The sequence below is a fragment of the Rattus norvegicus genome, chromosome 2, assembly GCF_036323735.1.
Source record: "Rattus norvegicus strain BN/NHsdMcwi chromosome 2, GRCr8, whole genome shotgun sequence".
NCBI lineage: Eukaryota > Metazoa > Chordata > Mammalia > Rodentia > Muridae > Rattus > Rattus norvegicus.
The window spans coordinates 95,451,728-95,467,207 of NC_086020.1; the positions used below are offsets into that span (position 1 = coordinate 95,451,728).

The following is a 15,480-nucleotide window of genomic DNA, read 5'->3' on the forward strand; positions in this document are numbered from 1 at the left end:
ACAATTACTAATGTATTTATGACTACTGCTGTTTATTTAAATGGACTATACTTGTCTATGTACCTCTTTTATATCATGTTAATTGTCCTGGCTGCTTTAAGTTCCTGAAAAGATGTGTTCTTGGTTTTGGAGTGATGCTAGGGATCCCAGCCAGTTAATAGACTACTTTAGGAGGCAATGCGCTATGATTCTAGCTTGGTTCTAGCTTGGTTCATTGTAACAGTCAGAAATGTGAATGATCTTTTCCAAACCAGAAAAGCAAATTTTCCCTGGAAAGTGGTTTGGGAATTGTTACTTTATTTAATTACACAGGGTATGCACAGACAAGAAGTCGCTATTTCAAAATTTCACTATGTTAAGAAAGAATCACCTTCAGTGCTAAAATTCATTTTTCTTAAAGGGTGATTTTAATTCTTTTCCATCTTGGAAATGTTCCTGTTTAACCTCTTGCACATGATTTCCATCGTTCCATCTGCTCCTCTGCCCTGGTACTTGGTATTTTTACTATTTGCACATGCCCAAAGATAAATTTAGAACTGCCCTAAAAGATGTCTTGGAGGGTTTTATATGTGCTTGCGCATTGAGTAGAAGACACCCAAGGAAACTAACTGAGGAAATGGTTGTGGTAATAAAAAGAGAGCGAGTAAATACTGCTTAAACATCCCATCAGGATTTTATTACCTTACTTACTTGCTGTTGCTATAACTGGATGCTACCCACTGAGAAACTTATAAAGAACAGAAGGTGATTTAGCCTATATTCTAGAGCCTGAAAAGTCCAGGTGAGTGGTGCAGACATCTGATATGGATAGTTTGCTACAATATAACATGGTGGAGGGCACCATGTCACCTGGTGAGACACCATAAGCATGCTAACTTGAGCTCTGTCCTTTATATGATGTTTACTGAGGGGGCTCCACTCTCATAATTGTATCTAATCCTGATTATTCCATAGTATTCACATCCAATTACATTTAACATATAAATTTGAGGAATCAGTTTCCAACTATATACATCTGGGGGACATATCCTGGCCATAGCAGTTATGAAGCCACCCAGCAACTAGCAGGAAGCTGTTTCCAATGGGGGCTAATGATCTACTGCTACTTAACAATCTCAGTGGGCACATGAGTCTCAGAGGGGCAAACATACTGTGCAAGCTCATAAATGAGGTACAGCTTAGATTTGAAGTAATGTCATTCTTAAGCTATTATCTACATTCTCATGGTCTTACCACATTTGTCTCTACCAGGAGATCTAACTAACTCATGAGAGAAAAAATGAATTAAAATGTGGTTGGAGAGATTAAGAATTTGTCAGTATGTCATACTTGAATGCACAGCCTATATTTAGATACTATGTTTAGCAATCAAATATATGAAAATAAAAAGCTGTACATTTTATATGGCAATAGTCAGAACATAGATTTTAGTGACTTCAGGGCCATTATGTGGAAGACCAAAACAGAAACACTGAGAACCAAGAGATATTTCTCATGTGAGGAAAGGAAGCAGAAGTCTACACAGAAGGAAGGGTCTTAAGTAGCTGCTAAAACAAGTTGAAAAGAGAGTGGAAAACCTTTTTTGTTTGTGGTTTAGAGAAACTTACAACTCACCGTGAGTTAATGTATTTCAGAAGCATACTATATTAATGCTATAACTCAGTCTGCATTTATGAATTTTTTTATGGAAACAGGAGCTTTGATACTTTGGAATTAAGAAAAATAATTTGGGAGTTTCCTAGGCAGAAACTAAAAGGAAAGGAGTGTGAATAGAGACAGAAGTCTTGCTTTTCATAGCTGCTAGAGAACCATCAGCCACAGAAAGATCAGGAATAAAATGTTTAAGGTTAACACAGTTCAATACAGATAAAGGAACAGACATGAAAAGAAGGGTGGATATGAATAAAAGCTATATGAAATGGAAAGAAAGTTAGTGTTTTCAGGAAGTTTAAGTTTGCTTATAAACAAATGATGTGGACCAAAAAGCAAATATGACTGGGTCTTTGCAATTTAATTGAAAGGACATATTTTATTATCATAAGTGATTACTGAAATTATTTTTGCTTTCAACAATTTATGGTTTAATGAGTCCCAGTTATGCTTGGGAATGGTTTCTGTGTCTCATTGATTATTTCAAATTAGAGAAATTGAACACACAATCTCTCACTGTTTAAATGATAGATTTCTCAGACCTGGGAACTTAGATTCAGAATTTTGAATAGACATGGGGTGAAGTGACAAGAGGTAGATTCTCAGAATGATCTGTGTATTCCAGTCACAACTGCTCTGAGCAATCTCTGTTATAGATTACTGGAGAGGAGGAGACATCAGAGAAAGGGTTTCCTGTTGGAGGGAGCCATGAGTTCTGGAAAGTGACACATGGCCTCTGCTTAGCTACAGTTTTAGGCTCTCTTTATCTCCCTGTTGTTTAGTACAGTACTGGAGCTAACGGCATACCTCTTAAGGTTATTTCTTTTGAACAAAAGAGAAATTTTGTGGATTAGTGTCTTGAAAATGGGTAAAATTTTTCTAGTTTTCTAGTCATAAGGACCCACATAAAAGGAGAGACTCCCAACAATAGAGAAAAGATGAGTCAGTTGGCAGTACCATCAGTTGTAAACTTCTCGGCTTCCTAGAGTGAGATCAGCTTTCCCCAAGGACCCAGGACAAGGCAGACTCAACATGATGAGCACAGCAGAACTCAGGACTGGCAAGCTACCAGGAGACACCTTTCCCCTTGAACACAATCCAATTTCCTTCCAGGAAAAAAATCCTGATTAAGGCAATCTGGGATGATATTTCCTCAATCATTTTTCTCTTCCATTCTAGACTGGAGAATATGTGCTTTGTGAGAAAAAAGAAAGTCTAAAATAGTCTCTCAGAGAGTGTATTGATTATTTTTTTATAGCTCTGACATATAGCTGAGACAACTCAGAGGAGGATGGGATCATGTCTGAGAGATGATCTTGTGTATTATATGGATACGTCAGCTGTCAGTTGAAAATCTGTGGTCAACGTGGTCAACAGTTTAGGCAGGAAATAGAAGGTGGGGCATCTGGGAGTAGAAAGAATTCTGGGATAGAGACAGGTGTGGGAAGATCTGCCTGGGAAGTTATGAGGAGACGGACTCGTGGTACCTGAACACAAATAACCAGTCATGTGACAGAATATAGATTAAAATAAATGAGCTGTCTTAAATTATGATTCTAGTCAGATAAGAGCCTAGCATATGGCCAAGTTATTTGTAAATATATTTTAATTCTGAGTTTTATTTCTGGGAGCATGGGGCTAGGAGAAAAAACCAAGCATAATGTCTACACACAGTTTGAGAAGTTTCTGCCATGACCACTGGTTTTGATGATTCTGGGCTATAGCAAAGTAGAACATCATGGTGGTAAGACCATGTGACAGAGGGTGCTCATCTCAGAGTGGGCAGGAAATAGAGAAAATGGTAAGGTCAAAAGTTCACCCTAAAGACCTACTTCCTCCAGAAAGAATCTGTTTCACGGGGTTTCCATCACTTCCCAATGCAATGCCCAACCAACGTTCAAGTCTTGAACACATTGAGGCCACATTGGGACACCCTCTGTTTAAACCATAGCTTCTGGAAAGGTGGTGATTCAGAGGTGCTACCCTGGAGAATTCATAACCCTGAGGCTATGAGCACCAGCTTTAAAGAGGGCCATTCACTCATTGAACATGTTTACTCATGGCTTACATATGCCACCTGCTCTGCCAGAGCCCAGGAGATCGTGATAAACAGCACAGCTCCAGGCTTTGCCTATGGGAACTCGCTCAGGGGAGGCCGATGTCCCACAGCATTGTTGTCCAGTGAGTTAGCTGAGCAGAGCCCCTGGAAAGTAATCGGTTAATCAACCAGAACCATGAAGCTTGGATCATAGAAGCACCTGAAATATCAGAATCTGCTTCTAAAGACCAAGAGTAACATCTGATGGTTAGCTTCATGTGTAGAATCCTACAGTGCATGCAGATAGGAGAGACAGTGGAGAGGAGGAAGAGAAACTTCACCTTTAAATAATAAGATGCAACACATTTAAAAAAGCTTTTTTTTTGTTCTCTATTCAGACAGGCATAAATATCAGGTAGAATCAAAGGCCATTTACGAACTGGCATTTGGAAATCTTGATTCAGATATAACACCAATTTCTTGAGACATCATTTTCTAAGCTGTTAGTTGAGCTCTATTTATTTTGCTTGGGGCATGGAGCTGGAACCAGATTTTTCTTTTTCTTTTTCTTTTTTCAGATTTCTAAGCTTTTTTTATTTGAAGAAATAAGAACATTGCAGACAAAATTTTCTTTATCGTTTAGTGTATCCTGCTGCTATTTGCCTAAGATGGGGGAAAGGGGTTTTGCAAGGCTATTGTGTTTGTTGATTTTGATTTTAGTAAGAATGTTATGATTTTATACCAGAAACATCAGATTGTAGGAAATTTTATATGCATGCATAATATATTAATATATATGATTTATTGTAACACACCATGTCTTATATTTCATTAATGATATGTACATTGTGATTTTTTCTGGTGCTTCCTTTTACTTAGTGATTGTTCTGTTACCCCAAGTTTATGGCCTTCTCAGAGAAGTGATAAAATATCTCTAAGAGAAAAACTACCAACTCAAGCCTTACTCTAGATTTTGAACTTTGAAATTCTTGCCTGTACTTGAGAGGCAAAAAGGGAAGAATATGGCTTGTGTATGCCTCTAGTAAGGAGAGCACAAGTGGCTCACCCGAGAAGTAGGTCGAATGAAGAGCCTTTTCCCTAAGAGGCACAGTGAGAAAGGAAATAGGTAGAGCCAATGAAGCCAGAGATAGGACATATTCTCAGTGGCTATAGGAAAATCCACTTTGGTATGACAAAGAACACGTCAAGATAATATAGTACGAAAAGTTCTAGTCACCAAAGGGGGGCTGCAGGTAGCTTAATTTCCACTGCCCTAATGTTGGGGAGAAGCTATAGGCTGAGCCTGCAGGGCCATAAGAACACAGAATTCTTGAGAGTGGGTTGGATCTAAGGGCTCCTGCCATCGGGAAGTGTGTTTGAGACATGTTTGGTAGAACAATAGTCTGTGATCTAATGAGATTAAAGACTGCCAATGGATGCTTCATACGTTTCCCCAGGCTATACACAGCGCTGTGGTGCTGCATAATCCCTTTGGAATTTATATGTCACCTAAGGACAGGAAGAAGATTGCTGATTAAATTGGATTTTCACCCTTCAGTAGAATGGAGCTGAAAGTAGAAATTGAATTCTGCTTTTAGGAAAATAAAATATTTCTTTCTAATAAAGTTTTGGCCTAAAGTTTGCACTTACCATGGTAGCTTTCTTTATGTGTGCACAGGAGTGGCGTTTGAGGTAAAATATGTTTTAAGGAGTGAGAGGTCATTGTCCCTGACGTTCTTCCTACCTTTGTAAGCTGTGATCCTTATAGTAGGAGGCCTTTGACCCTGGGCATTCTCTTGGCTTACCTAACACTGTCCACTGACATCTGTTATTGCTTGCCATTGTGTTCAAAAACAACCGTGACGGCTGAATTAAACCTAGAAACTGTCTGAGGATACTATCATCCTTGGGTAACTCCCATTTTACAGAAGATGCGAATTGGGACAATTCTACCAGGTTCTGAATGTGCTTCCTTTGTGATGTTCCAGCTGTTTTGCTGATAGGATTCACAATCTTTATCAGTCAGGAAACAAATCGAAAGCACAGGAAAGGCACAGAAAGAAGGGAGAGATACAAGCAGGGATACAAGGCTCGAGGTTTCAGTTAGGAAGAAGGCAAAACTATACTTCCATTTCACTAACCTGCCCTCTCCTCCTGGGCGCCAGGGGAGGGGTGGGGGGTGGGAGGGATTGTTTTTTTCATGTGGAACTGAGTCAAATCTATGTTTCTTGTAGATACTTTGGTGCAGATGCAGAAGCACAGTATTGTCTGGGGAATTGAGAATTGGATTTGTTTTTAGAAGCTTTTTTTCCTTTGCCAAGTTAAGTGCACCCCCCCGGAACCCCTGTTCTTCTTGTTCTGAGCTGTTTGCTGGCTGCTTAGCCACCTTTGTTAAGTGGCAGGCAGAGAGCAGTGCAAGGTCACCATTTCTATACCCAGAGCAACTGAAGTAATTATTTGGATGACAGCAAGAAACATTCTGTCGTCATTCGATTCCTTATCCGCCCTACTATTTTTTTATTGTTGAGGAAAGCCCTCAGTGACAAGCCTTTGCAACCTCACTCAGAAACCCCAGCAGGTGTGTTCTCTCTGGGGACTGCCTGCTACTCTCCCTGTCAACTTAAGTGGAAACTGCTTGTGCTGTGGCCAAACTGAAATGGAGACCTGTGGACAGCCTTCCTCACTACTCACAGCCACAGGGGAAATCAGCCCTGGTTTGTTTGTCTCAGGTAGCTGCCTGTCTGCAAACCAACACCACAGCACTCCTTAGAACAATTTAGAGCAGTCGATAGTAAGTACTGGGAACGGGGTGGGGGGAGGGGGATGTGTGTCCCTGGGGATGTGTGTCCAGGCAGCAAGTCTGCAGGAAGGAGCCCAGTCAGCACTCAAGCCCTGGCGATTAGCTCCTCAGTTGGGAGAGCAGTAAAATAGACTGGAATGAGCAGAGAGCCTAGGGTGTGGCAGCAGCCAACACAAAGGAGCACAGGGGCTGGGGCTGCAGCAGCCCTCTGTCTGCAGCATTTGCTTTTCTTCCTCTTTACCTGTCGTTTCCCATGCTGTTGCTGTCCATTAAATATTTTTCATGTGCATGAGTAAATATTCAGGAAGAAACAGTTGATTCGATATAAAATCGCTTTAATAACAAGCTGAATAGCATTAACATAGGGCACTAGTTGATTTGGTTTTTCTCCCCTTTTCTCAGATGTATTGTTTTTGTATTATTAGTTATTAAAATTATTTTGTTATTAATTAATATCAATATTTTATTAATAACACATCCATGATGGCCCATCACAAACTTCTCCCATAAAATATGTAAGCGTCCACAATTCTGTCCTACAGAATTGAGAGTTTCTAGGAATGCACTCACTTGCTGAAGAAAAAGGATGTCTAAAGTGTACACTATGCATTGAGATACAACTGATGCTCTCTCCTTGGTACAGGGGTCCACATACAGGATCTGAGTGAAGGTACTTGGTTTGTTCCCTATGCATGATCTGATGGCCTTGGCAGAACCATGTTCCTTCAGTAAGGAGAGCACTACATGGAAATAGTCCAGGAAGGAAGCAAGGTCTAGAACATAATGAGGTTGAGCTCTTATTGCTTGGATGATAAAGCCAGTTCCGAGAAGGGAGCAAAGTGATTTCATGGGAGCTGGTACTCCTTGAATTGGAGCTCCGGGAGCTCCTATCAGTCATTAAGGTTCTCCAAACTAGAGTACACAGCCCATGACCTCCATTTACACCCAGCCAAAGCCTGGTCAAAGAAATACTCCTATATGCTTTCCACCTGGCATGGGGTGGCAGGCCGGGCTTGAAGTGTGCAAGAAGAGATGACAGCATCAGTTGATGTTTTCCCATACAGGAGGAAAAGAGTTTTGCAGAAAAGAAAGAAAGGATCTGGGGAAGCTAAGCTCCCCACAGGGATCTGAGAGTGAAGCCTAATGGTGGAGGATGTGCTGAACATGTGGGTACCCTGTGTTCCATCCATCTCTCCAAGAGAACGTGTTGTGCTGGGAAGGCAGGGTCAGGGCCGAAAATTCCCAGGTAGAAAGTTTCTTCCAAAAGTGTAGAGAACAATTACCTGATGCCTTTTTATAGTTTAAGGAAGCAAGTTGATTACATAAAAGGACAACCCTTTAAAGTATTTTATATTGTTTTGCTTGTTTATTTATTAGTGCATATTAACTACATAAAATAGTGGGTTTTATCGTGACTTTTCTATACCAGCATGTAACACATTGGTCATGTCTACTCCTGGACTACTTAGTTCTCCTTTAGGATGCTGTGATGGCTGAGATTGGTTGTCACCTGACTAGAAGAAGACATACTTGATGCTAGTGAAACATACCTTTATGTGCCTGTAAGGATGCTTTTAAGGAAGAATGATATGTAGACAGTGACTGGAGGGGAAAGGCCTGCTCTGAATGTGGGAATCTGGATGCAAATGGCAGCGAGGAAGGCAGCATGGGAATACTAACCCCTTTCTTACTGCGGGAGTGTGCATGTGATTGCTTCCATGTCTGCTGAAATTCAGTTGCAACTTGTTCTGCTTATTAATGTGAACTCCATACCAGTGAATCCCCATGGATTTTCTAAGCTCAAAACATCAGACTGGGCCTGCTGAAGCTTCCTTCTTCTTGAATTGAGCAGCCACCACTTTTGCCACTTCTTCCACATGCCCATGGCCATTGTTGCAGCTACTAATCCAACAAGCCCCCTTCGTTATCTATATTTGTATGTATAACTCTATGTATAGCTGTATGCATATGTACATCTAAACCATCTATTTCTATCTATAATGGTATCACCTATATCTATCATCTGTTTGTCTGTCTGTCTGTCTATCTATCTATCTATCTATCTATCTATCTATCTATCTATCTATCTGTCAACTACCATCTCTCTATGTTGTTGGCTTGTGTTCATCTAGAGAACCCTGACTGATATACTCACCTGACCTTTCATAAAAGGTTATTTATGCTTCTATTGGAGTGCAAAATCAGTCCTCAGGTGTGAAAGGGAACTACCAAGAAGCCAGAAAAGTGAGGTTTCAGGGCCTCTTGGTCTCTGGATTACTCAGCAGAGGGAAAAATACCAGAGTGAGCCATGTCCCTTCAACAGCTTTGTCTTAAAAGATGAGGTTGCTGATATGCAGTGATGGATTCTGGTTTGCTCCTTCAGGGAAAAGGGACAAAGACTACAGAAAAGCGTGTTGAAGCCTATGTGTGCCACACTCATCTCACAGGCTTTCTACCCAAAGAGGCCAGTGCAATAGTGCAAACCAGAATTTGTCTTGCTATTTCTTTTCAAGGAGTTGGAAGCAAGTATCATCTATCTGCTTCCGTTTAAATTATAGCATATGTGATACCCTTAAATGATGCTCCACATATCCCCAAATAGAATATTAGATGACAAAATTAGACTACTTTTTTTGCAAGCTGTTAGAATTTCATTAGGCAGCTTTCTGTTTACTTCATACTTCTCACCAGAGATTGGGTATGTGACCTTATTTTCAATTCTATTAGTCCCTCATTTGTGAGCACTTAGGCCAGCACATTTCTCAGTCTCTCTTTGCTGCTGTTTTGCTTTCCTGATAGTAAGCCACATCTGTTATGTGTATCATGTAATTATGTATGACACTGCTTGGAGATTGTGGGTTTACTTGACAGGAGCACACCGATATGTTATCCTGCATGCACAAATGGAAGCATGAGATCAGTGTCTTGTTAAAGTCTAGTTCTTCCTTGCAATTAATCTTCTGTTTAAATAGTTGATGTTTCCTTACTAATTATATTGAGTTAATTTGTCACTCGGAGCCTTTTCTCAAGGTGAACTGAGTTCATATTCATGCTCTGATTTTGTTTATAAAGTAGCTTGCTATTTATGGTCCATACCATAAAGTACTACTTTGATTTATTTGAATTTGAACTCACCCGTCCAGCTTGCAGAGAAAAACCAATAGTACAGCTTCTGAAAATTCACCTAACGCACACATCCATTTGGCTCATGTGGGCGCACATTTTATCTCGTCATTATATCTTTAATAATATGCAAAAGGCTTCAATATTTCTGATTGCATTCCACATTTTCTAGGTTCTTGAATATAATTTAGTCAATGATTATTAGAACAGTGAACATACGATTATTTTCTCTATAAGTAAGTGGGCTGTATTTCAAATCAATCTGATGAGGCTCCATTTAGGATGTTTAGACATTCTACCAGAAGAATATATAAGCTATTCTATTTGTGTAGTAGACCTTTTTTTGCAACACTGAAATGCCTCAGAGGGCATCACAACCTAGGAATCCATGAGGGCATTAGGGAATCTTAAAGGGACCAAGAGCAATTTTATTTTGAGTGTGAGTATTTGTCTGAATCCTGTAGTTTAACTTACCCTGGTTCCTTCACATGTCTTTTAGAGCAAGAAGCCAGTAGAGTTGAGAGATGATGTATCCATTTCTGTGAGTTTCTGATGGTGTCGTCCTGCTGTGAGGCAAAAAGTGAGAGAAGGTAAGTCGGACCCAGCACTCCTATGTTAGCCATCCCAAACAATAGTCTTTTGGTTCTGAACTGACCTTGATTGATTGTGTAGGAGGATAGGAGTCAGGAAAAAGAATAATCTACAACAGTCTTCATGTGAATTAAATGGTCAAGGACTATAAGAATGTATAAGGTGGTAAGTAATTTAAATAATTTTTCCTGATTCTACTTGCAGAATGGTAAAATCTTCTTTGGGAGGTTGGGAGTTTAAGGTCCAGTGAGGTGGAACACTGGAGAGAAAAAATAAGCTCAAATACATGAGAGTGATTTGTAAAGTCTATTGGGAAGACCAAACAGAACTGCTGTTATTATTCTGTCTAATTTCTTTCTTAATAATCTTCATATGTTTGTGGTTTTCTGATTCACCTTAAACTCAAAGGCAATATTCTCTAGTTGATTTTCAGTGTAATTGAATTTTTATAAAGAGCAAGATTGCATAGTTACTTTGCATTTTAATAAAATGAAAGGTCTCAAATTCTTAATGTATTGCATGCAAAAGCAGTATAATTTCTTTGGAAATTTATGACTATGATCTTAAGGTATAATTTGAATAGCTCAGTTCTTTTAATGTCATAAGAACTTTGCATTATTTTGAAAAGGATCATTTGAAATCTCACTTTGGTCTTGTAAGCAATAAAACCCATTCTTCCTTAACTGTGTAGATATTATACTCTGCTAATTCAGAATACCTAGTTTCTGTAAATTACTGTTAATTGAGTTTTTCTTTAAAAATTAGTTGTGTTGTGAAAATTACAATTTAATGAAATGTGGATGGAAGTGCATAGAACCTATATACATTCGTTATTTAGCTTGAGTGATTTTTCCCACATTTGTGAGTTCGAAATCTTCAGAGTAAAAGGTTATACACCAAAGGCCACTGTATTATTGTTGTTATAGCAAAGAATAATACATAATATAAAGCACCATAAAGATGGGAACAACTTCTTCCAATATAGTCAATGCCTGACATAGTGCTAGTGACTATGAAGACTTCAGACCATCACCTTTTTATAGTTGTCAGCCTCACGCTTTCTTCTCGTGATCATTGGTATGAACAGGCTGTTTTAGTTTTGCATGAAAGTTACTGAGAGATGGGCTCACACCTTTCCTCTATTCCAGCCAGGGATGGGAGTTGCTCCCTGGCACATTTGTCAGTGGGCAGAAATCGTCCAAGTTTTTCAGTTGAAGAGATGCTATTGACATTTCAGAAATCAGATATAAGGTCTTCAATGTGTTAGAAGAAAGTCCTGAATTTCTGAGTTGATAGAAATGGATTTGTTAACACCGAGGTCATCTAAGTTGTCCTTTGTTAACCCATTTGCCATACCACCATCACTGAATGTGGATACAGTTGTGTTCTAGGGAGAGCAGACTTCTCTACATGGCTCTGCTTGACATTGCTCCTACTATAATGCTGATCTTTAACCTCCCCATGGGTGCTTAAGGAACTTTTCCTGTGTCACTTCTAATGAACTAGAGACATTCATGCAGGACACTAGAGTCTCTATTTCCAGAGAATAGGGAGTATATATTAAAACAATTTAGTTGTGGACACAAATTTCTAAAGGAGCAGGGAAATACTTTCATGGATATGAAATCTTTCCTTTATCATTTTTAATGTAAGTGTATTTTCAGGTTAGTTATCTGCTCCTTACTCAGCTTGTGTTCCAGACTCCCTTCTTCGGAAGTTTGTGTTCAGTTCTCCCAGTTTTCTGTCTCTTTGAATGTCATTTCATTTGTTCACACAACTACACACTGTAGCCAAGTCCAAGATTTCCTGTCATTCAGGAAAGTGTTTCCCCAAGCAGATCTATGGAAATGCAATATCAAAAGATCACTGAAGATATTTTCTGGGTGTGTGTTTCTATGGGCAAATTATTTTGGTTTGTTTTTTACTAGTCTTCTAAAGAGCTTTCAAGCGACAATGACAGAACAGTGATAGAAGTAATGACGAGAATAGTATTTCCCCAACTTATTTCAATAGTTTTTTTCTCCACTGGAAGAATTTTAACCACAGTCAGATGAAAAGTCGCATGGAAGATTTACAGTTTTGATAGAGTCTATGGCTATAATTTAGGCATCCTATTTTTGCTCAATGGCTGAAATATTAAGTCAATAAAAATATTGTTAAGGAACTTACATTTATCCCACAAGAAGTTTGAAATTTTATCAGTAGAGTTGGGGAGATAGCTCAGTGGAAAGAACTTGTTTTAGACCACAATATTGACATTAAAAAAAGCTGAATGTGGTCACACATGCCTACAAGCCTAGAACTATATGGATGGACACAGGGGGATCTCTAGGGCTTGTGACAATTTAGATCCAGGTTCAGTAAAAGACCCTGCCTCAAAACAATGATGTAGAAAGTGATAAAGCAGGACAATTTTCTTCCTTCATTACCCTCTGTGTATGTATGACATAAGTGTACACACTAGTACATACATGTGTACATATATCAGACATTAAATGCATCACACTCAAACATTCTCTCTATCAATGTCTAGCTCAAACATACTCTCTCTCTCTCTCTCTCTCTCTCTCTCTCTGCAAAAATTGAAAGTACCTGCAAAATCAAGGTCTCTTAGAAATGTCATTGTGTGTTTCTAAGAAAGCCAGACAAAGCATTATCTCCTATAATATTGCTATTTATCTATGAAACTCTACATTATCTAAAAGTAAATCTCAAAGGATTAGAGAATACATGGAATACTTTTGGAAAATTACATAATGACCAAGGAAACTGAAACAAATCATCAATGTAATTATGGGATTGCAGGAAACTGGATCTAGGGAGGTCATGTTACCTGAGGTCAGTTTATTTCTACTGTCCAGAACCTTTTCTATGTATTACTTGTCCCAAAGCCCCATTTCCTCTCATTTTTGTTTAGTAATAGAAGACTTAAAATGGAGCAAGATTTATTCTATGTCTGAATGTAGAGAGAAAAACAGCCTGTGTAATGTTACATATATGAGATTAGCCAATAAAGCAATGCATGTGTTTCTATTTTTCATTCTTTATAAACATCATGAAAACCTTTGTGCTTATCAGTATGCTCAGAACTTTGAGTAGCTTTACTTGAGAAGATTTTAGTTAAAGTCTTCTTGATTTCTATGGTATAAATGAGAAACTTCTTTGGGCTGCAGTATTTTATTATCCGCAAAATGGAGAATAAGAATTTCTATAAGAAGTGGGGCTGGAGAAAGGGATCCATTGGTTAACTGCTTTGAGTTTAATTCCCAAAACCAGTATTTTAAGAAGCCAGGTGTGGTGTTGAACATTTGTAATTCCTGCACTGAGGAGGTAAAGCCAAATGGGTATGTGGGACTCATTGACCAACAAGCCAAGTCCAATGGGTAACTCCAGGATCCTGTGCCAAAAATAAAGTAGACAGCGCTCATGAAGAATATCAGTCAAGATTGTTCTCTGGCTCACACACACACACACACACACACACACACACACACACACACACACACACACACCTGCATGCACAGAATACATAGAACTGTAAATATGTCTTATGTGAATCTGCACTATGTAGTCGAGTCTCTCTGTTGTGGTAGATGTGTATAAATCCCTGCTTGCTTGCTATTCTAATTGCCATTTCCATTCAAGAAGGTTCTAGTCCAGAGATTAAAAATTAAAAAGTCAAGGTAAGAGGCAGTACGGAAGTGAGGCTGCACACTGACCGGTGGACCAGGAGGAATTGCTGACCTAAACACAGCTGATTTATTTTTTCTTGTCTGCATCGTGTGCTTTAACAAAACCATTTTCATAGAAAGATGCTGCAAGTTTGACCAAATTATGTTCCATCTTAAGACTTAGGGTAAAGGTCTGGAATATTAAATGTTGATTTGTGAAAATAAATTCTGTTAAAATAGCCTAGTTGCTTCAAAAAGCAAAAACAGTACAATCCTGCATAAAATTTGCAGAAGTACATTATGACTGTTATTTTTATGAGCATCTATTACAATTGTAATTTAACATGGCACACACACCATGTATATGCCCTATGTGTCACCAAAAGGCTTTTTATCACTTGACTTGAATTACTCAAAAACAGGTTTGCTTGTTTGTTTCTTGGTGGTGGTGGTGGTGGTGGTAAGACAGACTTCTCTTAAACAATTCCTATTTAACATAAGATCCTCCTTCTTCTGCCCTTGAAAGAGCAGACTGCCATTTTGTACAAATAGTCGTATGTCAGACACTAGCCTGGAGTTGACAGTCCATAAGAAAATGTGAACCCCTGTCCTGCAATTACAATGAACCAACTGTTGGGGATAGCTTGACTTGATTAGGGAAGGATATTGAAGAAGAGGAGGCTCTAATTCATTTACCCACCATCCAGCTATGAAGGCCAAGAACACACTGTGGCAGAGGTTGAGTGGGGGATGCTGTAAGCTATAATCAATTACTCACCACATAGCACTGAAAACTAACTTTCTCTTACACAAGTTTTATAATAAATTTTAAGTATAGTGGTATTTGAAACTGAATGTAAGTATTTTGCATCATATATATTATTTTGATCAAATTAATCAAGGTTAAGACATTTAATGAGATTATTTTACATTTCATATGTGATCACATTATTTCAATTAAAATTAGGATGAAACCTGAGGATGGCTACATCTGTGTTATTTTTTAAAATATATGTGAATTACTTAAGTGATTTTTGAGGCTTATTTAAACTCTATTCTTTGAAAGCTTTTGATGCAAAGCTTGTGATAAAATTGTCTTTGTAGACCCTATGTTTTATGTATACTATAAACTACATGATAATTCTGTGACATTTTATTTTTCATTTCAGAATATTAGTAACAAATTTTATGACCCCAATAGCATAAGAAATAATCCTAGGAATGACACATGAAGTATATTAAATCAAAGAGTTTCAGTTCAGAACAAGAAACTATCACCAGCATGGACAGAATGAGAGAATATATTTCCCAGCTATGTTTCAGATCAAAGGATCATACTACACTATATAAAGAGCAGTAAAAACAAACAAACAAACAAACAAATATCAACAACAACCTCCTCAGTCTTGCAACAATAATGAGCCTATTTGAACTATATAGAAAGTTCCCCAAAGAAGAAACATAAATAACCAATAACTATTTTAAATGTTTAACATCCTTACTCATCAAAGAGATGAAAATTAAATTTACTTTTAGATTATATTTCACCATAGCCACAAGATTAATATCAGGAATACAACCAGCAAATGCTGGTAAGAATGTGTGAC

The 15,480-nt window shown here is 38.4% G+C and overlaps 1 long non-coding RNA gene across 2 annotated transcripts in view; it reads left to right on the forward strand.

The window, feature by feature from the left end:
* The window catches only part of LOC108349981 (uncharacterized), a 154,311-nt gene that overhangs the window by 67,998 nt on the left and 70,833 nt on the right, over positions 1–15,480 (forward strand). The window contains exons 1-2 of one of the 2 annotated variants that reach the window (XR_001836634.3): positions 6,232–6,479; positions 10,111–10,201. This is a non-coding gene — a long non-coding RNA (uncharacterized LOC108349981). Of the gene's footprint in view, positions 1–6,231; positions 6,480–10,110; positions 10,202–15,480 lie in introns of those variants that run through there. The other variant, XR_010064183.1, reaches the window with a different exon arrangement.